Here is a 26,698-nt window from a genome sequence, read left to right as displayed (position 1 = left end):
GGTCTTGGGGAGGATAATGTTCACTGTTTTATATTTGGGTCTGGGGGGGGATAATGTTCACTGTTTTATATTTGGGTCTGGGGGGGGAGATAATGTTCACTGTTTTATATTTGGGTCTTGGAGGTGGGGGGAGATAATGTTCACTTTTATATTTGGGTCTGGGGGGGGGATAATGTTCACTGTTTTATATTTGGGTCTTGGGGGGGATAATCACTGTTTTATATTTGGGTCTTGGGGGGGATAATGTTCACTGTTTTATATTTGGGTCTGGGGGGGGATAATGTTCACTGTTTTATATTTGGGTCTGGGGGGGAGATAATGTTCACTGTTTTATATTTGGGTCTTGGAGGTGGGGGGAGATAATGTTCACTTTTATATTTGGGTCTGGGGGGGGGATAATGTTCACTGTTTTATATTTGGGTCTTGGGGGGGATAATCGCTGTTTTATATTTGGGTCTGGGGGGGGGAGATAATGTTCACTGTTTTATATTTGGGTCTTGGGGGAGATAATGTTCACTGTTTTATATTTGGGTCTTGGGGGGTATAATGTTCACTGTTTTATATTTGGGTCTGGGGGGGGTGGAGATAATGTTCACTGTTTTATATTTGGGTCTTGGAGGTGGGGGGAGATAGTGTTCACTTTTATATTTGGGTCTGGGGGGGGGGATAATGTTCACTTTTATATTTGGGTCTGGGGGGGGGGATAATGTTCACTGTTTTATATTTGGGTCTTGGGGGGGATAATCACTGTTTTATATTTGGGTCTTGGGGGGGATAATGTTCACTGTTTTATATTTGGGTCTTGGGGGGGATAATGTTCACTGTTTTATATTTGGGTCTTGGGGGGGATAATGTTCACTGTTTTATATTTGGGTCTTGGGGGGTGGGGGGGGGGAATAATGTTCACTGTTTTATATTTGGGTCTGGGGGGCGGGGGATAATGTTCACTGTTTTATATTTGGGTCTTGGAGGGGGGGAGATAATGTTCACTGTTTTATATTTGGGTCTTGGGGGGGATAATCACTGTTTTATATTTGGGTCTTGGGGGGGATAATGTTCACAGTTTTATATTTGGGTCTTGGGGGGGATAATGTTCACTGTTTTATATTTGGGTCTTGGGGGGGATAATGTTCACTGTTTTATATTGGTGTCTTGGGGAGGATAATGTTCACTGTTTTATATTTGGGTCTTGGAGGGCGGGGAGATAATGTTCACTGTTTTATATTTGGGTCTTGGGGAGGATAATGTTCACTGTTTTATAATTGGGTCTGGGGGGCGGGGGATAATGTTCACTGATTTATATTTGGGTCTTGGAGGGGGGGAGATAATGTTCACTGTTTTATATTGGGGTCTTGGGGAGGATAATGTTCACTGTTTTATATTTGGGTCTGGGGGGGCTAATGTTCACTGTTTTATATTGGGGTCTTGGGGAGGATAATGTTCACTGTTTTATATTTGGGTCTTGGAGGGGGGGGAGATAATGTTCACTGTTTTATATTGGGGTCTTGGGGAGGATAATGTTCACTGTTTTATATTTGGGTCTTGGGGAGGATAATGTTCACTGTTTTATATTGGGGTCTTGGGGAGGATAATGTTCACTGTTTTATATTTGGGTCTTGGGGAGGATAATGTTCACTGTTTTATATTTGGGTCTTGGGGAGGATAATGTTCACTGTTTTATATTTGGGTCTTGGGGGGGACAATGTTCACTGTTTTATATTTGGGTCTTGGGGGGGGGGGGGAGAGAGATAATGTTCACTGTTTTATATTGGGGTCTTGGGGAGGATAATGTTCACTGTTTTATATTGGGGTCTTGGGGAGGATAATGTTCACTGTTTTATATTTGGGTCTTGGGGGGGGGGGGGGGAGGATAATGTTCACGGTTTTATATTGGGGTCTTGGGGGAATAATGTTCACTGTTTTATATTTGGCTCTTGGGGGGGATAATGTTCACTGTTTTATATTTGGGTCTTGGGGGTGGGGGGAGATAATGTTCACTTTTATATTTGGGTCTGGGGGGGGGGATAATGTTCACTGTTTTATATTTGGGTCTTGGGGGGGATAATCACTGTTTTATATTTGGGTCTTGGGGGGGATAATGTTCACTGTTTTATATTTGGGTCTTGGGGGGGATAATGTTCACTGTTTTATATTTGGGTCTGGGGGGGGGATAATGTTCACTGTTTTATATTTGGGTCTGGGGGGGGATAATGTTCACTGTTTTATATTTGGGTCTGGGGGGGGATAATGTTCACTGTTTTATATTGGGGTCTTGGGGAGGATAATGTTCACTTTTATATTTGGGTCTGGGGGGGGGGATAATGTTCACGGTTTTATATTTGGGTCTTGGGGTGGGGGGGGGATAATGTTCACTGTTTTATATTTGGGTCTTCGGGGGGGGATAATGTTCACTGTTTTATATTTGGGTCTTGGAGGGGGTGGGGGAGATAATGTTCACTGTTTTATATTGGGGTCTTGGGGAGGATAATGTTCACGGTTTTATATTTAGGTCTTGGGGGGGGGGGGGGATAATGTTCACGGTTTTATATTTGGGTCTTGGGGGGGGGGGTGGGAGATAATGTTCACTGTTTTATATTGGGGTCTTGGGGAGGATAATGTTCACTGTTTTATATTGGGGTCTTGGGGGGGATAATGTTCACTGTTTTATATTGGGGTCTTGGGGAGGATCATGTTCACTGTTTTATATTGGGGTCTTGGGGAAGATAATGTTCACTGTTTTATATTGGGGTCTTGGGGGGGGAGATAATGTTCACTTTTATATCTGGGTCTTGGGGGGGGGATAATGTTCACTGTTTTATATTTGGGTCTTGGGGGGGATAATGTTCACTGTTTTATATTTGGGTCTTGGGGGGGATAATGTTCACTGTTTTATATTGGGGTCTTGGGGAGGATAATGTTCACTGTTTTATATTTGGGTCTTGGGGAGGATAATGTTCACTGTTTTATATTTGGGTCTTGGGGGGGATAATGTTCACTGTTTTATATTGGGGTCTTGGGGAGGATAATGTTCACTGTTTTATATTGGGGTCTTGGGGAGGATAATGTTCACTGTTTTATATTGGGGTCTTGGGGGGGATAATCACTGTTTTATATTTGGGTCTTGGGGGGGATAATGTTCACTGTTTTATATTTGGGTCTGGGGGGGGATAATGTTCACTGTTTTATATTTGGGTCTGGGGGGGGAGATAATGTTCACTGTTTTATATTTGGGTCTTGGAGGTGGGGGGAGATAATGTTCACTTTTATATTTGGGTCTGGGGGGGGGGATAATGTTCACTGTTTTATATTTGGGTCTTGGGGGGGATAATCGCTGTTTTATATTTGGGTCTTGGGGGGGATAATGTTCACTGTTTTATATTTGGGTCTTGCGGGGGATTATGTTCACAGTTTTATATTTGGGTCTGGGGGGGGGGGAGATAATGTTCACTGTTTTATATTTGGGTCTTGGAGGTGGGGGGAGATAATGTTCACTTTTATATTTGGGTCTGGGGGGCGGGATAATGTTCACTGTTTTATATTTGGGTCTTGGGGGAGATAATGTTCACTGTTTTATATTTGGGTCTTGGGGGGTATAATGTTCACTGTTTTATATTTGGGTCTGGGGGGGGAGATAATGTTCACTGTTTTATATTTGGGTCTTGGAGGTGGGGGGAGATAATGTTCACTTTTATATTTGGGTCTGGGGGGGGGGATAATGTTCACTTTTATATTTGGGTCTGGGGGGGGGTATAATGTTCACTGTTTTATATTTGGGTCTTGGGGGGGATAATCACTGTTTTATATTTGGGTCTTGGGGGGGATAATGTTCACTGTTTTATATTTGGGTCTTGGGGGGGATAATGTTCACAGTTTTATATTTGGGTCTTGGGGGGGATAATGTTCACTGTTTTATATTTGGGTCTTGGGGGGGATAATGTTCACTGTTTTATATTTGGGTCTTGGGGGGTGGGGGGGGGGGAATAATGTTCACTGTTTTATATTTGGGTCTGGGGGGCGGGGGATAATGTTCACTGTTTTATATTTGGGTCTTGGAGGGGGGAGATAATGTTCACTGTTTTATATTGGGGTCTTGGGGAGGATAATGTTCACTGTTTTATATTTGGGTCTGGGGGGGCTAATGTTCACTGTTTTATATTGGGGTCTTGGGGAGGATAATGTTCACTGTTTTATATTTGGGTCTTGGAGGGGGGGGAGATAATGTTCACTGTTTTATATTGGGGTCTTGGGGAGGATAATGTTCACTGTTTTATATTGGGGTCTTGGGGAGGATAATGTTCACTGTTTTATATTGGGGTCTTGGGGAGGATAATGTTCACTGTTTTATATTTGGGTCTTGGGGGGGGGGAGGATAATGTTCACGGTTTTATATTGGGGTCTTGGGGAAATAATGTTCACTGTTTTATATTTGGCTCTTGGGGGGGATAATGTTCACTGTTTTATATTTGGGTCTTGGGGGTGGGGGGAGATAATGTTCACTTTTATATTTGGGTCTGGGGGGGGGGATAATGTTCACTGTTTTATATTTGGGTCTTGGGGGGGATAATCACTGTTTTATATTTGGGTCTTGGGGGGGATAATGTTCACTGTTTTATATTTGGGTCTTGGGGGGGATAATGTTCACTGTTTTATATTTGGGTCTGGGGGGGGGATAATGTTCACTGTTTTATATTTGGGTCTGGGGGGGGATAATGTTCACTGTTTTATATTTGGGTCTGGGGGGGGATAATGTTCACTGTTTTATATTGGGGTCTTGGGGAGGATAATGTTCACTTTTATATTTGGGTCTGGGGGGGGGGATAATGTTCACGGTTTTATATTTGGGTCTTGGGGTGGGGGGGGGGGATAATGTTCACTGTTTTATATTTGGGTCTTCGGGGGGGGATAATGTTCACTGTTTTATATTTGGGTCTTGGAGGGGGGGGGGAGATAATGTTCACTGTTTTATATTGGGGTCTTGGGGAGGATAATGTTCACGGTTTTATATTTAGGTCTTGGGGGGGGGATAATGTTCACTGTTTTATTTTGGGGTCTTGGGGAGGATGATGTTCACTGTTTTATATTGGGGTCTTGGGGAGGATAATGTTCACTGTTTTATATTGGGGTCTTGGGGGGGGAGATAATGTTCACTTTTATATCTGGGTCTTGGGGGGGGATAATGTTCACTGTTTTATATTTGGGTCTTGGGGGGGATAATGTTCACTGTTTTATATTTGGGTCTTGGGGGGATAATGTTCACTGTTTTATATTGGGGTCTTGGGGAGGATAATGTTCACTGTTTTATATTTGGGTCTTGGGGAGGATAATGTTCACTGTTTTATATTTGGGTCTTGGGGGGGATAATGTTCACTGTTTTATATTGGGGTCTTGGGGAGGATAATGTTCACTGTTTTATATTTGCGTCTTGGGGAGGATAATGTTCACTGTTTTATATTGGGGTCTTGGGGAGGATAATGTTCACTGTTTTATATTTGGGTCTGGGGGGGGATAATGTTCACTGTTTTATATTTGGGTCTGGGGGGGGAGATAATGTTCACTGTTTTATATTTGGGTCTTGGAGGTGGGGGGAGATAATGTTCACTTTTATATTTGGGTCTGGGGGGGGGATAATGTTCACTGTTTTATATTTGGGTCTTGGGGGGGATAATCACTGTTTTATATTTGGGTCTTGGGGGGGTAATGTTCACTGTTTTATATTTGGGTCTTGGGGGGGATAATCACTGTTTTATATTTGGGTCTTGGGGGGGATAATGTTCACTGTTTTATATTTGGGTCTGGGGGGGGTAATGTTCACTGTTTTATATTTGGGTCTGGGGGGGGAGATAATGTTCACTGTTTTATATTTGGGTCTTGGAGGTGGGGGGAGATAATGTTCACTTTTATATTTGGGTCTGGGGGGGGATAATGTTCACTGTTTTATATTTGGGTCTTGGGGGGGATAATCGCTGTTTTATATTTGGGTCTTGGGGGGGATAATGTTCACAGTTTTATATTTGGGTCTTGGAGGTGGGGTGAGATAATGTTCACTTTTATATTTGGGTCTGGTGGGGGGGATAATGTTCACTGTTTTATATTTGGGTCTTGGGGGGGATAATGTTCACTGTTTTATATTTGGGTCTTGGAGGTGGGGTGAGATAATGTTCACTTTTATATTTGGGTCTGGGGGGGGGGATAATGTTCACTGTTTTATATTTGGGTCTTGGGGGGGATAATGTTCACTGTTTTATATTTGGGTCTGGGGGGGGGAGATAATGTTCACTGTTTTATATTTGGGTCTTGGAGGTGGGGGGAGATAATGTTCACTTTTATATTTGGGTCTGGGGGGGGGGGATAATGTTCACTTTTATATTTGGGTCTGGCGGGGGGGATAATGTTCACTGTTTTATATTTGGGTCTTGGGGGGGATAATGTTCACTGTTTTATATTTGGGTCTTGGGGGGTGGGGGGGGGAATAATGTTCACTGTTTTATATTTGGGTCTTGGGGGGGATAATGTTCACTGTTTTATATTTGGGTCTTGGGGGGGATAATGTTCACTGTTTTATATTTGGGTCTTGGGGGGGATAATGTTCACAGTTTTATATTTGGGTCTTGGGGGGGATAATGTTCACTGTTTTATATTTGGGTCTTGGGGGGGATAATGTTCACTGTTTTATATTTGGGTCTTGGGGGGTGGGGGGGGGAATAATGTTCACTGTTTTATATTTGGGTCTGGGGGGCGGGGGATAATGTTCACTGTTTTATATTTGGGTCTTGGAGGGGGGGAGATAATGTTCACTGTTTTATATTGGGGTCTTGGGGAGGATAATGTTCACTGTTTTATATTTGGGTCTGGGGGGGCTAATGTTCACTGTTTTATATTGGGGTCTTGGGGAGGATAATGTTCACTGTTTTATATTTGGGTCTTGAGGGGGGGGGATAATGTTCACTGTTTTATATTTGGGTCTTGAGGGGGGGGGATAATGTTCACTGTTTTATATTTGGGTCTTGAGGGGGGGGGATAATGTTCACTGTTTTATATTTGGGTTTTGGGGGGGGGATCATGTTCACTGTTTTATATTTGGGTTTTGGGGGGGGGGATAATGTTCACTGTTTTATATTTGGGTCTTGAGGGGGGGGGATAATGTTCACTGTTTTATATTTGGGTTTTGGGGGGGGGATAATGTTCACTGTTTTATATTTGGGTTTTGGGGGGGATAATGTTCACTGTTTTATATTTGGGTCTTGAGGGGGGGGGATAATGTTCACTGTTTTATATTTGGGTCTTGGGGGGGGGGGTAATGTTCACTGTTTTATATTTGGGTCTTGGGGGGGATAATGTTCACTTTTATTTTTGGGTCTTGGGGGGGGGGGTAGATAATGTTCACTGTTTTATATTTGGGTCTTGGGGGGGATAATGTTCACTGTTTTATATTTGGGTCTTGGGGGGGATAATGTTCACTGTTTTATATTTGGGTCTTGGGGGGGGGGGTAGATAATGTTCACTGTTTTATATTTGGGTCTTGGGGGGGGATAATGTTCACTGTTTTATATTTGGGTCTTGGGGATAATGTTCACTGTTTTATATTTGGGTCTTGGGGGGGATAATGTTCACTGTTTTATATTTGGGTCTTGGGGGGGGGGGATAATGTTCACTGTTTTATATTTGGGTCTGGGGGTGATAATGTTCACTGTTTTATATTTGGGTTTTGGGGCGGGATAATGTTCACTGTTTTATATTGGGGTCTTGGGGGGGGGATAATGTTCACTGTTTTATATTTGGGTCTTGAGGGGGGGGGATAATGTTCACTGTTTTATATTTGGGTCTTGAGGGGGGGGGATAATGTTCACTGTTTTATATTTGGGTCTTGGGGAGGATAATGTTCACTGTTTTATATTTGGGTCTTGGGGGGGGGGGATAATGTTCACTGTTTTATATTTGGGTTTTGGGGGGGATAATGTTCACTGTTTTATATTTGGGTTTTGGGGGGGATAATGTTCACTGTTTTATATTTGGGTCTTGGGGGGGGGGGGGGGGATAATGTTCACTGTTTTATATTTGGGTCTTGAGGGGGGGGGGGATAATGTTCACTGTTTTATATTTGGGTTTTGGGGGGGATAATGTTCACTGTTTTATATTTGGGTTTTGGGGGGGTTGGATAATGTTCACTGTTTTATATTTGGGTTTTGGGGGGGGATAATGTTCACTGTTTTATATTTGGGTTTTGGGGGGGGGGGATAATGTTCACTGTTTTATATTTGGGTTTTGGGGGGGGGGGATAATGTTCACTGTTTCATATTTGGGTTTTGGGGGGGATAATGTTCACTGTTTTATATTTGGGTCTTGAGGGGGGGGGATAATGTTCACTGTTTTATATTTGGGTTTTGGGGGGGGATAATGTTCACTGTTTTATATTTGGGTTTTGGGGGGGGGATAATGTTCACTGTTTTATATTTGGGTCTTGAGGGGGGGGGATAATGTTCACTGTTTTATATTTGGGTTTTGGGGGGGGGGATAATGTTCACTGTTTCATATTTGGGTTTTGGGGGGGATAATGTTCACTGTTTTATATTTGGGTCTTGAGGGGGGGGGGATAATGTTCACTGTTTTATATTTGGGTTTTGGGGGGGGATAATGTTCACTGTTTTATATTTGGGTTTTGGGGGGGGATAATGTTCACTGTTTTATATTTGGGTCTTGAGGGGGGGGATAATGTTCACTGTTTTATATTTGGGTCTTGAGGGGGGGGGATAATGTTCACTGTTTTATATTTGGGTTTTGAGGGGGGGGGATAATGTTCACTGTATTATATTTGGGTCTTGAGGGGGGGGAATAATGTTCACTGTTTTATATTTGGGTTTTGGGGGGTGATAATGTTCACTGTTTTATATTTGGGTTTTGAGGGGGGGGGATAATGTTCACTGTTTTATATTTGGGTTTTGGGGGGGGATAATGTTCACTGTTTTATATTTGGGTCTTGAGGGGGGGGGGATAATGTTCACTGTTTTATATTTGGGTTTTGGGGGGGGATAATGTTCACTGTTTTATATTTGGGTTTTGAGGGGGGGGGGATAATGTTCACTGTTTTATATTTGGGTTTTGGGGGGGGATAATGTTCACTGTTTTATATTTGGGTCTTGGGGGGGGGATAATGTTCACTGTTTTATATTTGGGTCTTGAGGGGGGGGATAATGTTCACTGTTTTATATTTGGGTTTTGGGGGGTGATAATGTTCACTGTTTTATATTTGGGTTTTGAGGGGGGGGGATAATGTTCACTGTTTTATATTTGGGTTTTGAGGGGGGGGATAATGTTCACTGTTTTATATTTGGGTTTTGGGGGGGGGATAATGTTCACTGTTTTATATTTGGGTTTTGGGGGGGATAATGTTCACTGTTTTATATTTGGGTTTTGGGGGGGGATAATGTTCACTGTTTTATATTTGGGTTTTGGGGGGGGATAATGTTCACTGTTTTTTATTTGGGTTTTGGGGGGGGGGATAATGTTCACTGTTTTATATTTGGGTTTTGGGGGGGGATATGTTCACTGTTTTATATTTGGGTCTTGAGGGGGGGCGGATAATGTTCACTGTTTTATATTTGGGTTTTGGGGGGGGATAATGTTCACTGTTTTATATTTGGGTCTTGAGGGGGGGCGGATAATGTTCACTGTTTTATATTTGGGTTTTGGGGGGGGATAATGTTCACTGTTTTATATTTGGGTCTTGAGGGGGGGGATAATGTTCACTGTTTTATATTTGGGTTTTGGGGGGGGATATGTTCACTGTTTTATATTTGGGTTTTGGGGGGGGATATGTTCACTGTTTTATATTTGGGTCTGGGGGGGGATAATGTTCACTGTTTTATATTTGGGTCTGGGGGGGGGGATAATGTTCACTGTTTTATATTTGGGTCTGGGGGGGGATAATGTTCACTGTTTTTTATTTGGGTTTTGGGGGGGGGATAATGTTCACTGTTGTATATTTGGGTTTTGGGGGGGGATATGTTCACTGTTTTATATTTGGGTCTTGAGGGGGGGGGATAATGTTCACTGTTTTATATTTGGGTTTTGGGGGGGGATAATGTTCACTGTTTTATATTTGGGTCTTGAGGGGGGGGATAATGTTCACTGTTTTATATTTGTGTCTTGGTGGGGGAATAATGTTCACTGTTTTATATTTGGGTCTGGGGGGGGATAATGTTCACTGTTTTATATTTGGGTCTGGGGGGGGATAATGTTCACTGTTTTATATTTGGGTCTTGGGGGGGGGGGGATAATGTTCACTGTTTTATATTTGGGTCTGGGGGGGGATAATGTTCACTGTTTTATATTTGGGTCTGGGGGGGGATAATGTTCACTGTTTTATATTTGGGTCTTGGGGGGGGGGGGGGGGGGATAATGTTCACTGTTTTATATTTGGGTCTGGGGGGGGATAATGTTCACTGTTTTATATTTGGGTCTGGGGGGGGATAATGTTCACTGTTTTATATTTGGGTCTGGGGGGGGATAATGTTCACTGTTTTATATTTGGGTCTTGGGGGGGGTGATAATGTTCACTGTTTTATATTTGGGTCTGGGGGGGGATAATGTTCACTGTTTTATATTTGGGTCTTGGGGGGGAGGATAATGTTCACTGTTTTATATTTGGGTTTTGGGGAGGATAATGTTCACTGTTTTATATTTGGGTTTTGGGGGGGGAGGATAATGTTCACTGTTTTATATTTGGGTTTTGGGGGGTGATAATGTTCACTGTTTTATATTTGGGTCTTGGGGGGGGAGGATAATGTTCACTGTTCTTTATTTGGGTCTGGGGGGGGATAATGTTCACTGTTTTATATTTGGGTCTTGGGGGGGGGGGATAATGTTCACTGTTTTATATTTGGGTCTTGGGGGGGGATAATGTTCACTGTTTTATATTTGGGTCTGGGGGGGGATAATGTTCACTGTTTTATATTTGGGTCTTGGGGGGGGGTGGTGATAATGTTCACTGTTTTATATTTGGGTCTGGGGGGGGATAATGTTCACTGTTTTATATTTGGGTCTTGGGGGGGATAATGTTCACTGTTTTATATTTGGGTCTGGGGGGGGATAATGTTCACTGTTTTTTATTTGGGTTTTGGGGGGGGGATAATGTTCACTGTTGTATATTTGGGTCTTGGGGGGGGATAATGTTCACTGTTTTATATTTGGGTTTTGGGGGGGATAATGTTCACTGTTTTATATTTGGGTCTGGGGGGGATAATGTTCACTGTTTTATATTTGGGTCTGGGGGGGATAATGTTCACTGTTTTATATTTGGGTCTTGGGGGGGTAGATAATGTTCACTGTTTTATATTTGGGTCTTGGGGGGGTGATAATGTTCACTGTTTTATATTTGGGTCTGGGGGGGGATAATGTTCATTGTTTTATATTTGGGTCTGGGGGTGGATAATGTTCACTGTTTTATATTTGGGTCTGGGGGGGGATAATGTTCACTGTTTTATATTTGGGTCTGGGGGGGGATAATGTTCACTGTTTTATATTTGGGTCTGGGGGGGGATAATGTTCACGGTTTTATATTTGGGTCTGGGGGAGGATAATGTTCACTGTTTTATATTTGGGTCTTGGGGGGGTGATAATGTTCACTGTTTTATATTTGGGTCTGGGGGGGGATAATGTTCACTGTTTTATATTTGGGTCTGGGGGGGGATAATGTTCACTGTTTTATATTTGGGTCTGGGGGGGGATAATGTTCACTGTTTTATATTTGGGTCTGGGGGGGGATAATGTTCACTGTTTTATATTTGGGTCTGGGGGGGGATAATGTTCACTGTTTTATATTTGGGTCTGGGGGGGGATAATGTTCACTGTTTTATATTTGGGTCTGGGGGGGGATAATGTTCACGGTTTTATATGTGCAGCAGGGCGCCTGTGTGACCATCCTAGCCCAGGAAGCAGGAGGAGAGAATGTTGTGAATTTCTATCCTGGACTGACTGACTGGCTTTTGTAAACTCCTTTGACAGGGTATTAGAAGGGGAAGATTTGCAGAAGGAGGAACTCAAACTGAACATCACATCAAGATCTGACAGAGTCACTTGATTCATCAGGACCTGAATATCTTTGGCCTTTGAACATGTAAGGAAAAAGGTTTGTCTCTTCTGTCTCTGGGAAACGATTTCAGGCAGCAGTGTGACTGAAAAAGCACTAAGATACACGAAGTCCTGGTTAGACCACACCTGGAGTATTGTGTTCAGTTCTGGGCAGACACCTTAGGAAGGATATATTAGTCTTGGAGGGACTGCAAAGCAGATTTACTTGAATGATACCTGGGCTCCAAGGGTTGAATTCTGATTAGAGATCGGTTTAGGAGATCAGGATGTAGAATCGGTTTGGGTGGAGGTGAGGAATAGCAGGGGAAAGAAGTCTGTAGTGGGAGTGATCTACAGGCCATAATGTAGGACAAAGTATACAAGAAGAAATATTGGGTGCTTGTGATGAAGGGACGGCTTTAATCGTGGGTGATTTTAATTTACATACAAACTAGAAAAATCAATTTGGCCATAGTAGCCTGGATGAGGAGTTCATAGAATGCTTTCAAGAGAGTTTCAAGCGCAGCACGTTCTGGAACCAACCAGAGAGCAGGTTATGTTAGACTTGGTATTGTGGAATGTGACAGGATTAATTAATTACCTCAGAGTAAAGGCACCTCTAGGTAGCAGCGACCACAATGATTGAATTTTACATCCAGTTTGAAAGAGAGAGGAGTGGGTCTAAGACTAGTATTTTCAACTTAAATAAGGGCAACTATGTAGGCATGAAAGCTGAGTTAGCTGAAGTGAACAGGGTTACTCAGTTAGGAGATAGATATATAGAGAAGCAGTGACAGACATTTAAGGAGATATTTCAGAATACTCAATAAGTATATTCCTACAATGGAGAAAAATTCTAAGGGGTGGATCCACCATTCGTGGTTATCTAAAGAAGTTAAAGAAAGCATCAAACCTAAGGAATAGGCATATAATTGTGCAAAGATGTGTGGCAGGTCAGATGATTGGCCAGAATACAAACAACAGCAGAAAATAGCGAAAAGGTAAAATCAGGAGAAAGGAATTAGAGTATAAGAGGAAGCTAGCTAGAAATGGATAGCAAGAGTTTCTACAGGTATTTAAAAGGGAAAAGAGTGAGTAAAGTGAGTGAGAATGGGAAGTTAATAGTAGATAGTAAGGAAATGACAGATGAAATAAACAAATATTTTGCTTCTGACTTCACTATAGCGGATACAAAAAACATTCCAGTAATAGCTGTAAATCAGGAGGTGGAAGGAAGAGAAGGACTTGGCGAAACCAGTGAAGCAGTACTGAGCAATCTGATGGAGCTGTAGGCTAACAAGTCCCCGGGTCCTGATGGGCTTCATCCTAGGGTCTTAAAAGAGATGGCTAATGAGGTAGTAGATGCGTTGGTGTTAATTTTTCAAAATTTGCTAGATTCTGGAAAAGTTCCATCAGACTGGAAAATAGCTAAGATAACTTCTCTATTCAAGAAGGGGGGAGGCAGAAAACAGGTAACAAAGGCCAGTAAGCTTTATGTCTGTCATGGGGAAGCTATAGCTGGGCACTTAGAAAAACTCAAGGTAATTGGGAATAGTCAGCATGGCTTTGTGAAAGAGAGATAATGTTTAACCAATTTATTGGAACTCTTTGAAGGAGTAACATGCACTGTGGACAAAGGGGCACCCGTTGACATACTGTACTTGGATTTCCAGAAGGCATTTGACAAACTGCCACAAAAAAAGGTTATTGCGCAAAGTAGGAGCTTATGGTGTAGGGGTAACATATTAGCATGGATAGAAGATTGACTGGCTGGCAGAAAACAGAGAGTATGCATAAATGGGTCCTTTTCTGATTGGCAGGATGTGATGAAAGGAGTCCTGCAGGGGTCTGTGCTGGGGCCACAACGTTTTACAACTTAGATCAATGACTTAGATGAGGGGAGCGATGGCATGGTAGCTAAATTTGCAGATGACGCAAAGGTTGGTAGGAAAGTATGTTGTGAAGAGGACATAATGAGCTTGCAGACCGATTATAGATTGGTTGAGTAAGTGGGCAAAAATCTGGCAGATGGAGTATAATGTGGAAAAATGTGAAGTTGTTCACTTTGGCAGGAATAATAAAAAAGCAGAGCATTGCTTAAATGGAGAATGACTGCAGAACTCCGAGGTGCAGAGGGATCTAGGTGTTCTCGTGCATGAGTCACAAAACGTTAGTGTGCGGGTACAGCAGTTAATAAAAGAACAAAGAGCAATACAGCACAGGAACAGGCCATTCGGCCCTCCAGGCCTGCGCCAATCATGATGCCAGTCTAAACTAAAACCTTCTGCACTTCCGGGGTCGGTATCCTTCTATTCCCATCCTATTCATGTATTTGTCAAGATGCCTCTTAAACGTCGCTATCGTACCTGCTTCCACCACCTCCCCCAGCAGCAAGTTCCAGGCACTCACCACCCTCTGTATAAAAAAAAAAACTTGCTGAAAGGCTAATGGAATGCTAGCCTTTATTACGAGAGGAATAGAAAATAAAAGTAAGGATGTTATGCTTCAATGATACAGGGCATTGGTGAGACCACATCTCGAATACTCTTGTGTATTTTTGGTCTCCTTATTTAAGGAAGGATGTGAATGTATTGGAGGTTTCAGGTATTCAGAGGAGGTTTACTAGATTGATACCTGGAATGAAGGGGTTGTCTCATGAGGAAAGGTTGGACAAACTGGGCTTGTTTTCACTGAAGTTTAGAAGAGTGAGGGGAGACTTGATTGAAGTATATAAGATCCTGAATGGTCTTGACAAAGGTGGATGTGGAGAGGATGTTTCCTCTTGTAGGTGAGTCCAGAGCTAGGGGGGCACTGTTTTAGGACAGACATGAGAAATTTGGGACTCTGTGCCTCAGAAGATGGTGGAGGCGGGGTCATTGAAAAATTTTAAGGTAGAGGTAGATATATTCTTGTTAGGCAAGGGAAGCAAAGGTTATCAGGAGTAGATGGGAGTGTGGAATTCGAAACATACAGATCAGCCATGATCTTATTGAATGGCAGAGTCAGCTAGAGGGGCCAAATGGCCTACTTCTCTAAATTCGTATTACACAAATGAATTATAGAGTCATGAGCGCACAGAGAATGAAATCCAGCTTTTTGATTTCATGCCAGCTCTCTGTAAAACAATCCAGGCAGTCCTATTGCCCTGCTCTATCCCTTTTTTCTGAAAGTTTATTTTCCTGAAGTGCCCATCCAATTTCATTTTGCAATCACGGATTGTCTTTGCTTCCATTGCACTCATGGGTGGCGAGTTCCAGGTCATTATCACTCACTGCACAAAAAAAATTCTTCCTCACATTTCTCCTCTGTCTCTTACCCAAATCCTTAATCTGTGTTCCTAGTCCTTGTACTATCAGAAAATGGGAACAGCTTTTCTTTGTCTACCTGATCTAAACCTGTCATATTTTAAACACTAAAATAAAAGCAAAATACTGCAGATGCTGGAAATCTGAAATAAAATCAAAAAAATGCTGGAAATACTCAGCAGGTCTGGCAGCATCTGTGGAGAGAGAAGCAAAGTTAAGTTTCAGGTCAGTGACCTTTCATCAGAACAGAATTTTAAACACCTCTGTCAGTTCTCCCCTCAATCTACTTTGCTCCAAGGAGAACAATCCCAGCTTCTCCTACTGAACCTTGTAGTTAACTTTCCTGATCCCTGGAACTACTCTAGTAAATTTACTCTGCACTCTATCGAGGACCTTCACATCCTTCCTGAATTGTGGTGATTAGAACTGGATACAATATTCCAGTTGTGGTCTAACCAGAGCTTTGTAAAGGTTCAGCATTCAATCCCTTTACTTCTGAAGCCCAAGATCCCAAATGTTTTGTTAACCACTCTCTCAATATGTCCTGCCACCTTCAGCGATCTATGCACATTTCACGCCAACCTGCTTTGTTGAATGATGGTTTTCTTTGATCCACTGACTGGAGATCTGAATTTATATCTTGAAGTTTAAAAAAGATCAGATTAAAAAAAAAAAAAAGACTTTTCTGGCAGCTTGGGATGGCCACCTAATTTGCAGCACAGTATTCTGCACTGCAAGGCCTGTGAGGAGGCAGGCAAAATGTCTGCTCATTTCCCAGCAACAACTAAGATCCAGGAAGTTTAAATGAACTGCCTGTTCTTTTTCGGAAGAGAGAACTGCTAACTGCTATGTTTGCATCACTGAGTGACTGTCATGTGACAAACCCCTCTCCCTCTGTGGTTTTAAGCTTGTGTCTTTCTGCAGCAGAGAACGGAGAAGCTGCTGGAATCTGACGTGCAGACCCAAGTGAGGCGCTCTCTCTCTCTCTCTCTGTGAGTGACAGTTGGTGCGTAATTTATTTTTTTCTGAAACAGAAGAAAACCTGTCTGGTTGGTTATTATGATCATAGCAAGTAAGTCATCAAACACCTACTGAATTGGCCAGTACATACATTTAAAAAAAAAATTACACCTGTTGTGGTCAAATAGAAAGGGAAAAGAGGAAAGCCCTTCAGCCCCTCCTCACTTGACGGTAACACAAATGAATCCACAGGTCCCTCTATCCCTGCACAGTCTTTAGAAGTGCGCCATTTAGTAACTATTGCCTCTCCTCATTCCTTCTGCCAGAATGCACTGAGGGTTTTATTCCCTCGAATTTCAAAGATGAAGGGGTGATTTGATCAAGGTTTTCAAGATATTAATTGGAACTGATAGGGTGGCGAGAGAGAAACTATTTCAGCTGTTTGGAGAATCCAGCACGTGTAGGCATAGTCTAAAATTTAGAGCCGGACCTTTCATTAATCCACCCCTGGGCCCTGCAAGCCTGGGCTTTAATCCACCCCTGGGCCCTGCAAGCCTGGGCTTTAATCCACCCCTGGGCCCTGCAAACCCGGGCTTTAATCCACCCCTGGGCCCTGCAAACCCGGGCTTTAATCCACCCCTGGGCCCTGCAAACCCGGGCTTTAATCCACCCCTGGGCCCTGCAAACCCGGGCTTTAATCCACCCCTGGGCCCTGCAAACCCGGGCTTTAATCCACCCCTGGGCCCTGCAAACCCGGGCTTTAATCCACCCCTGGGCCCTGCAAACCCGGGCTTTAATCCACCCCTGGGCCCTGCAAAGTTTTTAAGAAATAGGTGCAGCAGTAGGCCGTTTGGCCCTTGAGCCTGCCCCGGCATTCAATTAGATCATGGCTGATCTGATTGTGGCCTTAACTCCATTTTCCTGCCTGCCTCCTTGACTCCCTTGTAGATCAAAAATCTGTCTTACTTGGCCTTGAATATATACAGTGATCCAGCCTCCACTTCTCTCTGGGGAAGAGAATTCCAAAGATTAACAACCCTCTGAGAGAAAAAAAATCCTCTTCATCTCCATCTAAAGTGGGAGACCCTTATTTTGACTCTGCCCCCTAGATTCCCCCAAAAGGGGAAACATCCTCTCAGCATCCACCCTGTCAAACCTGCTCAGAATCTTATATGGTTCAATAAGGTCGCCTCTCGTTCTTCAAAACTCCAATGAGCCCAACTTGCTCAATCTTTCCTCATAAGACAACCTCTTCATCCAGGGAATCAGCCCAGTGAACCTTCTCTGAACTGCCTCCAATGCAAGTATATCCCTACTTTATTAAGGAAACCAAAACTGTACACGGTATTCTAGGGTGTGGTTTCACCTTCGCCCTGTACAGTTGCAGCAAGACTTCCCTACTTTTATACTCCATCCCCTTTGCAATAAAGGCCAACATTCCATTTGTCTTCCTAATTATTTGCTATACCTGCATGCTAGCTTTTTGTGATTTAAGTGCGAGGGCACCTAGATCCCTCTGTACAACAGCATTCTCCATTTAAATAATATGCTGCTTTTCTATTCTTCTCGCCAAAGTGGACAACCTTACATTTTTCCACATTATAGTCTATCTGCCAAATTTTTGCCCACTCACTTAACCTGTCTATATCCCTTTGCAGACTCTGTGTCCTCACAATTTGCTTTCTTACCTATCTTGGTATCATCAGCAAATAGCTACAATGCACTCAGTCCCTTCATCCAAGTCATGAAGATAGATTGTAAATAGTTAAGGCCCTAGCACTGATCCCTGTGGCACCCAACGAGGTACAGTTTTCCAACCTGAAAATGACCCATTTATTCCAAGTCTCTGTTTTCTGTTAGTTAGCCAATTATCTATCCATGCTAATATATTGCCCCCAAAACCATGAGTTTTTATCTTGTGTAGTAACCTTATTAAATGCCTTTTGGAAATCCAAATACACTACATCTGCTGGTTCCCTTTTATCCACCCTGTTGTTATATCCTAAAAGAACTCTAATAAAGTTGTCAAACATGATTTCCCTTTCATACAATCAAGCAGCGGTAACATGGTTTTATGATTTTCTAAATGTCCTGCTGGTATTTCCTTAATTTGTTCTCCAGCATTTTACCAGTGACTGATGTTAGGCTAACTGGTCTTTTGTTAGTTTCTTGCTTTGTCTTCCTCCTTTCCTGAATACAGATGTTGCATTTGTGGTTTTCTAATCCACTGGGATCTTTCCAGAATCTAGGGAATTTTGGAAAATTACAACCAATGCTTCCACTATCTCTGCAGCCACTTCTTTTAAGACAATAGCATGCAGGCCATCATCTCCAGGGGTCTTGTGAACCTTTAGTCCTATTTGTTTTCCTAGTACCTTTTCTTCAGTGGTAGTTATTGTTTCAAGTCCCTCCCTCCCTTTTGGCTCATGATTTTCTAATATTACTGAGATGCTTTCAATACCTTGTAGTGTGAAGACAGATTAAAAAATACTTGTTCAAATACTGTTGTTTCCTTGTTTCCGATTATTAATTCCCCAGTCTCCTCATGCTTACTTTAGCTACTATTTTCCTTTTTATCTGTTTGTCGAAGCACATGTATACTTGTAAACCGAGCATTAATCCAGCCCAGGCCTTGTAAAGCACTGCATTAATCCAACTCTGGGTCCCGTAAACCTGAGTATTCATTCACCCCTGGACTCTGTAAGCTTATCCATTAATCCATCCCTGCTGTACATACACAGAATTACAACCCAGAAACAGGCTGTTCAGGCCCACTAGTCTTTGCTGGTATCCACATGAGCCTCTCCCAGTGTAATTCCTCATCCCACCCTGTCCCCATATCCCTCCATTCCCTTCTCCCTTATAAATGAATTGAGCCTCCCCTTAAACACATCACTGCTATCAGCTTCAACCACTCCACAAGACAGTAAGTTCCACATTCTCACCATGTGTGAGTAGAGAAATTCCTCCCAACCTGTTAATGTCCGTTTTATAATGTTGCCCCCTTGTTCTGACTCACCGATAATTTTAAAGACCTCTATCAGATCTCCTCCTAGTCTTCTCTTTTCCAGAGAAGGAGCTCCAGCCTGCTCAATCTTGCTGGGCAGTAACATCCTCTCTGGTGACATCTTTGTAAATCTATTCTGCACTTTATTCAGTGCTTCAATGTCCTTTTTAACTATGGAGACCAGAACTGCTCACAGTCCTTCTAAACAAGGTTCTCTAAAAAAATTTAACAATCTGTACCTGCTGTTGCATTGTAAGCAAACTTATGAGCAAAGTGGAATTAATGGGATACCAAGAGCATGGATACAAAATTGCCTGAGTGACAGGGAACAGAGAACAGTAGTTAATGGATGTTTTTCAGACTGGAGGAAGGTTTCTAGTGGCCTTCCCCATGGGTCAGTGTTGGGACCCTTGCTCTTCCTGATATAAATGACCGAGACCTTGGTGTACCGGGCACAATTTCAAAATTTACTGATATGAAACTTGGAAGCATTGTGAACTGTGAGGAGGATAGTGTAGAACTTCAAAAGGACATAGACAAATTGGTGGAATGGGCAGACAAGTGGCAGATGAAGTTTAATGCAGGGAAGGGTGAAGTGATTCATTTTGGTAGGAAGAACAAGGAGACACAATATAACATAAAGGGTACAACTCTAAAGAGGGTGCAGGAGCAGAGTATTTGTGTTTGTCATTGCAGGTAGCAGGACAGGTCGAGAGACCGATTAATAAAGCATACGGTATTCTTCTTTGGCCTCCTTGTCTCGAGAGACAATGGGTAAGCGCCTGGAAGTGGTCAGTAGTTTGTGAAGCAGCACCTGGAGTGGCTATAAAGGCCAATTCTAGAGTGACAGACTCTTCCACAGGTGCTACAGATAAAATTGGTTGTTGGGGCTGTTACACAGTTGGCTCTCCCCTTGTGTTTCTGTCTTTTTTTCCTGCCAACTGCTAAGTCTCTTCGACTCGCCACACTTTAGCCCCGCCTTTATGGCTGTCCGCCAGCTCTGGCGATCACTGGCAACTGACTCCCACGACTTGTGATCAATGTCACAGGACTTCATGTCGCGTTTGCAGACGTCTTTAAAGCGGAGACATGGACGGCCAGTGGGTCTGATACCAGTGACGAGCTCGCTATACAATGTGTCCTTGGGGATCCTGTCATCTTCCATGCGGCTCACATGGCCAAGCCATCTCCAGCACTACTGGCTCAGTAGGGTGTATATGCTGGGGATGTTGGCCGCCTCGAGGACTTCTGTGTTGGGGATACGGTCCTGCCACCTGATGCCAAGGATTCTCCGGAGGCAGTGAAGATGGAATGAATTGAGATGTCGCTTCTAACTGACATACATTGGCCAGGTCTCGCTGCCATTGAGCAAGGTACTGAGGACACAGGCTTGATACACTCGGACTTTTGTATTCCGTGTCAGTGCGGCATTTTCCCACACCATCTTGCCCAGTCTGGACATAGCAGTGGAAGCCTTTCCCATGCGCTTATTGATTTTTGCATCGGGAGACAGGTTACTGGTGTTAGTTGAGCCTAGGTAGGTGAACTCTTGAACCACTTCCAGAGTGTGGTCGCTGATATTGATGGATGGAGCATTTCTGACGTCCTGTCCCATGATGTTTGTTTTCTTGAGGCTGATGGTTAGGCCAAATTCGTTGCAGGCAGCCGCAAACCTGTCGAGTCTCTGCAGACACTCTTCAGTGTGAGATGTTAATGCAGCATCGTTAACTTTATTAATAAGGGAATAGAGTACAAGAGCAAGGAGGTTATGTTAAACTTGTATAACTCACTGGTTTGGCCTCAACTGGACTATTGCGTGCAGTTCTTGGCACCGCACTTTAGAAAAGATGTGAAGGCATTGGAGAGAGTGCAGAAAAGGTTCACGAGAATGGGTCCAGGATGAGAAAATTCATTTATGAAGATAAATTGGATAAGTTGGGATGGTTTTCCTTGGAGAAGAGAAGGCTGAGAGGAGATTTGATTCAAAATCATGAGTCTGGACAGAGTAGATAGGGGGAAATAGTTCTCACTCATGAAAGAATCAAGAACAAGAGGGCACAGATTTAATGTAATTGACAAAAGAAGTAATGTGACACGAGGAAAAACCTTTTCACGCAGTGTGTGGTTAGGATCTGGAATGCACTGCCAGAGAGTGTGGTGGAGGCAGGTTCAATCAAGGCATTCAAAAAGGAATCAGACAATTATCTGAAGAAGAAAAATGTGCAGTGTTACATGGAGAAGGCGGGAGAATGGTACAAAGTTAATTGCTCATTCGGTACCTGCAAACTAACCTTTTGCGATTCATGCACTAGGACACCCAGATCCCTCTGCATCTCAGAGCTCCACAGTCTCTCACCATTTAGATAATATGCTTTTTTTATTCTTCCTGCCAAAGTGGACAATTTCACACTTTCCCACATTATACTCCATTTGCCAGGGTCTTTGCCCACTCACTTAACCTATCTATATCTCTTTGTAGCCCCTTATGTCCTCTTCACATGTTACTTTCCTCCCTATCTTTGTGTCATCAGCAAATTTAGCAACCATACCTTTGGTCCCTTCATCTAAGTCATTTATATAAATTGTAAAAAGTTGATGCCCCAGCACAGATCCCTGTGGCACACCACTCGTTACATCTTGCCAACCAGAAAATGACTCATTTATGCCTACTCTCTGTTTCCTGTTAGCTAGCCAATCTTCTATCCATGTCAATATGTTATCCCCTACACCATGAGCTCTTATTTTCTGCAATAACCTTTGGTGTGGCACTTTTTCAAATGCCTTCTGGAAATCTAAGTACAATACATCCACCGGTTCCCCTTTATCCACAGCACATGTAACTCCCTCAAAGAACTCCAATAAATTGGTTAAACATGATTTCCCTTTCACAAAACCACATTGACTCTGCCTGATACCTTGAATTTTTCTAAATGCCCTGCTATAATGTCTTTAATAATAGCTTCTTACATTTTCCCTAAGACAGATGTGAAGCTAAGTAACCTGTAGTTTCCTGCTTTCTGTCTCTCTTTTTGAATAAAGGAGTTACATTCGTTTATTTTCCAATGTAACGGAACCTTCCCCGAATCTAGGGAATTTTGGAAAATTGAAACTAACGCATCAACTATCTCGCTAGCCACTTTTAACAGCTAAAACTGGGATGTTACTTGTATCCTCTTTTGTGAAGACTGATGCAAAATATCTGTTCAATTCATCTTCCATCTCCTTATTATCCATTATTAATTCCCCAAACTCACTTTCTGCAGGACCAATGCTCACTTTGTTAACTATTTTTCAAAATATCTACAGAAACTCTTGCTATCTGTTTTTATATTTCTAGCTAGCTTTCTCTCGTACTCTAATTTTACCGTATCAATCTTTTAGTTCTTAAAGTCATAGCGAGATACAGCACTGAAACAGGCCCTTCGGCCCACCGAGTCTTGCCGACCAGCAACCACCCATTTATACTAATCCTACATTAATCCCATATTCCCTACCGCATCCTCACCATTCTCTTACCACCTACCTATGCTAGGGGAAATTTACAATGGCCAACTTACCTATAAACCTGCAAGTCTTTGGCTGTGGGAGGAAACCGGAGCACTCGGCAAAAACCCACACGGTTATAGGGAGAACTTGCAAATTCCACACAGGCAGTACCCAGAATTAACAGAGGTCAATTGAACCTGGGTCGCTGGAGCTGTGAGGCTGCGGTGCTAACCACTGCGCCACTGTGCCGCCCAAATTCTTCTTTGCTGTTTATTATATTCTGTCCAATCTTCTGACCTGCCTCCCATCTTTGTGCAATCATAGGCTTTTTCTTTAAGTTTGACACTATCTTTCATTGTTTTAGTTAACCACGATGGCGGGTCCCACCCTTGCAATTTTTCTTTCTCCTTGAAATATTTCTATTCTGTGCATTCTGAAATATCCCCTTAAATGTTTGTCACTGCATCTCTATTGACCTAACCCTTAACCTGATTTGCCTGTTTACTTTAACTAGCTCTGCTTTCATACCCTCATAATTGCCCTTATTTAAGTTTAAAATACTAGTCTTGGACCCACTCTTCTCTCCCTCAAACTGAAAGTAAAATTCAATCATATGATTGCTGCTACCTCGGGGCACCTTAACTATGAGGTCATTAATTAATCCTATCTTGTTGCACAATACCAGGTCTAGCATAGCCTGCTCTCTGGTTGGCTTCAGAACGTATTGTTCCAAGAAATTATCCCAAAATCATTCTATGTAGTCCTCGTCTAGGCTACCTCTGCCCATCTGATATTTTCCGTCTATATGTAGGTTAATGTCCCACATAATTATCACTGTACCTTTCTGACAAGCTGCCATTATTTCTTCCTTTACACCCCATCCGACAGTGTGGTGAATGTTAGGTGGCCTGTACACCACTCCCACAAGTGACTTCTTGCCTTTATGATTTCTCATCTTTACCCAAACTGCTTCAACATTCTGGTCTCCTGAACTTATGTCATCTCTCTCTGTTGCACTAATACCACCGTTAATTAAAGTTGAGGAAGCAAGGATCAGAAAGGGCTCTAGAGGGTTACAAGGTAGCCAGGAAGGAACTGAAGAATGGACTTAGGAGAGCTAGAAGGGGACATGAAAAAGTCGTGGCGGGTAGGATTAAGGAAAATCCCAAGGCGTTCCTCACTTATGTGAGGAACAAGAGGATGGCCAGAGTGAGGGTAGGGCCGATCAGGGATAGTGGAGGGAACTTGTGCCTGGAGTCGGAGGAGGTAGGGAAGGTCCTTAATGAATACTTTGCTTCAGTATTCACTAGTGAGAGGGACCTGGTCGTTTGTGAGGACAGCGTGAAACAGGCTGATATGCTCAAACAGGTTGCGGTTAAGAGGGAGGATGTGCTGGAAATTTTGAATGATATGAGGACAGATAAGTCCCCGGGGCCAGACGGGATATACCCAAAAATATTACGGGAAGCGAGGGAAGAGATTGCCGCGCCTTTGACGATGCTCTTTGCGTTCTCACTGTCCACTGGAGTAGTACCGGATGATTGGAGGGTGGCAAATGTTATTCCCTTTTTCAAGAAAGGGAATAGGGATAACCCTGGGAATTATAGACCAGTCAGTCTTGCGTCAGTAGTGGGTAAATTATTGGAGAGGATTCTGAGAGACAGGATTTATGATTATTTGGAAAGGCATGGTTTGAATTAGAGACAGTCAGCATGGCTTTGTGAGGGGCAGGTCATGCCTCACAAGCCTTATTGAATTCTTTGAAGATGTGACAAAACACATTGATGAAGGAAGAGCAGTGGATGTGGTGTATATGGATTTTAGCAAGGCGTTTGATAAGGTTCCCCATGGTAGGCTCATTCAGAAAGTAAGGAGGCATGGGATACAGGGAAAGTTGGCTGTCTGGATACAAAACTGGCAGGCCCATAGAAGACAGAGGGTGGTAGTAGATGGAAAGTATTCAGCATGGAGCTCGGTGACCAGTGGTGTTCCGCAGGGATCTATTCTGGGACCTCTGCTCTTTGTGATTTTTATAAATGACTTGGATGAGGAAGTGGAAGGCTGGGTGAGCAAGTTTGCCGATGACCCGAAGATTGCTGGAGTTGTGGATAGTGTGGAAGGCTGTTGTAGGTTGCAACGGGACATTGACAGGATGCAGAGCTGGGCTGAGAAGTGGCAGATGGAGTTCAACCTGGAAAAGTGTGAAGTGATTCATTTTGGAAGGTCGAATTTGAGTGCAGAATACAGGCTTAAAGACAGGATTCATGGTAATGTGGAGGAACAGAGGGATCTTGGGGTCCATGTCCATGGATCGCTCAAAGTTGCCACCCAAGTTGATAGGGTTGTTAAGAAGGCATATGGTGTGTTGGCTTTCATTAACGGGGATTGAGTTTACGAGCCGCGAGGTTATGCTGCAGCTCTATAAGGCCCTGGTCCGACCACACTTGGAATATTGTGTTCAGTTCTGGTCGCCTCATTATAGGAAGGATGTGGAAGCTTTAGAGAGGGTGCAGAGGAGATTTACCAGGATGCTGCCTGGGCTGGAGGGCATGTCTTACGAAGAAAGATTGAGGGAGCTAGGGCTTTTCTCATTGGAGCGAAGAAGGATGAGAGGTGACATGATAGAGGGATACAAGATGATGAGAGGCATAGATAGAGTGGATAGTCAGAGACTTTTTCCCAGGGTGGAAAGGGCTATCACCAGGGGGCATAATTTTAAGGTGATTGGAGGAAGGTTTCGGGGAGATGTCAGAGGTAGGTTCTTTACACAGAGAGTGGTGGGTGCGTGGAATGCGCTGCCAGTGGTGGTAGTAGAAGCAGATACATTAGGGACATTTAAGCGACTCTTGGATAGGTACATGGACGATAGTAGAATGAAGGGTAGGTAGGTAGTTTGATTTTCAAGTAGGTTAAAGGTTTGGCAGAACATCGTGGGCCGAAGGGCCTGTACTGTGCTGTACTGTTCTATGTTCTAATTAACAGAGCTACCCCTCCACCTTTTCCTACCTTTCTGTCCTTCCTAAATGCCACGTACCCTTCAATAGTCAGGTCCCAGTCCATGTTGTCCTGAATCCATGTCTCTGCAATGGCTATCAGATCATCCTTATTTATTTCTATTTGTGCTCTCAATTCATTTGTTTTGTTTCGAATGCTACGTGCATTAAGATACCTTCATACCTGTATTAAGGTGCCTTCAATTTTGTCCTTTTTTTTATTTTTGTAACCTCTATCCTTATCTGTTGATTTACTTTTAGATTTGTATGCTCTGTCCCTTCCTGTCACAGTCTATCATTTCCCATATTAATACCTTTCTCTCTTGCCTTGTTTCCACTCCTTGATTTACTATATCATCCCAAATTTGATCCCTTGCCCCCACTCTCTCTCTCCCTCTCCGCTCCCGCCGTGCTCCTCTCTCTCCCTCTCCGCTCCCGCCGTGCTCCTCTCTCTCCCTCTCCGCTCCCGCCGTGCTCCTCTCTCTCCCTCTCCGCTCCCGCCGTGCTCCTCTCTCTCCCTCTCCGCTCCCGCCGTGCTCCTCTCTCTCCCTCTCCGCTCCCGCCGTGCTCCTCTCTCTCCCTCTCCGCTCCCGCCGTGCTCCTCTCTCTCCCTCTCCGCTCCCGCCGTGCTCCTCTCTCTCCCTCTCCGCTCCCGCCGTGCTCCTCTCTCTCCCTCTCCGCTCCCGCCGTGCTCCTCTCTCTCCCTCTCCGCTCCCGCCGTGCTCCTCTCTCTCCCTCTCCGCTCCCGCCGTGCTCCTCTCTCTCCCTCTCCGCTCCCGCCGTGCTCCTCTCTCTCCCTCTCCGCTCCCGCCGTGCTCCTCTCTCTCCCTCTCCGCTCCCGCCGTGCTCCTCTCTCTCCCTCTCCGCTCCCGCCGTGCTCC

The 26,698-nt window shown here is 43.5% G+C and overlaps 1 protein-coding gene across 8 annotated transcripts in view; it reads left to right on the top strand.

Moving 5' to 3' along the window:
- The window catches only part of LOC137347848 (zinc finger protein 235-like), a 57,880-nt gene that overhangs the window by 14,366 nt on the left and 16,816 nt on the right, over nucleotides 1-26,698 (top strand). For 3 of the 8 annotated variants that reach the window (XM_068012906.1, XM_068012900.1, XM_068012907.1), the window contains exon 2: nucleotides 12,001-12,112. The gene's annotated coding sequence lies outside the window, so the exon portion shown is untranslated. Of the gene's footprint in view, nucleotides 1-12,000; nucleotides 12,125-16,295; nucleotides 16,444-26,698 lie in introns of those variants that run through there. The other 5 variants (XM_068012903.1, XM_068012904.1, XM_068012905.1 and 2 more) reach the window with 5 other exon arrangements.

Source organism: Heterodontus francisci, chromosome 32 (assembly GCF_036365525.1).
Source record: "Heterodontus francisci isolate sHetFra1 chromosome 32, sHetFra1.hap1, whole genome shotgun sequence".
Taxonomy (NCBI): Eukaryota; Metazoa; Chordata; class Chondrichthyes; order Heterodontiformes; family Heterodontidae; genus Heterodontus; species Heterodontus francisci.
The sequence above is the reverse complement of the archived record's forward strand: the minus strand, read 5'-3'. Positions and strand labels throughout refer to the sequence as shown.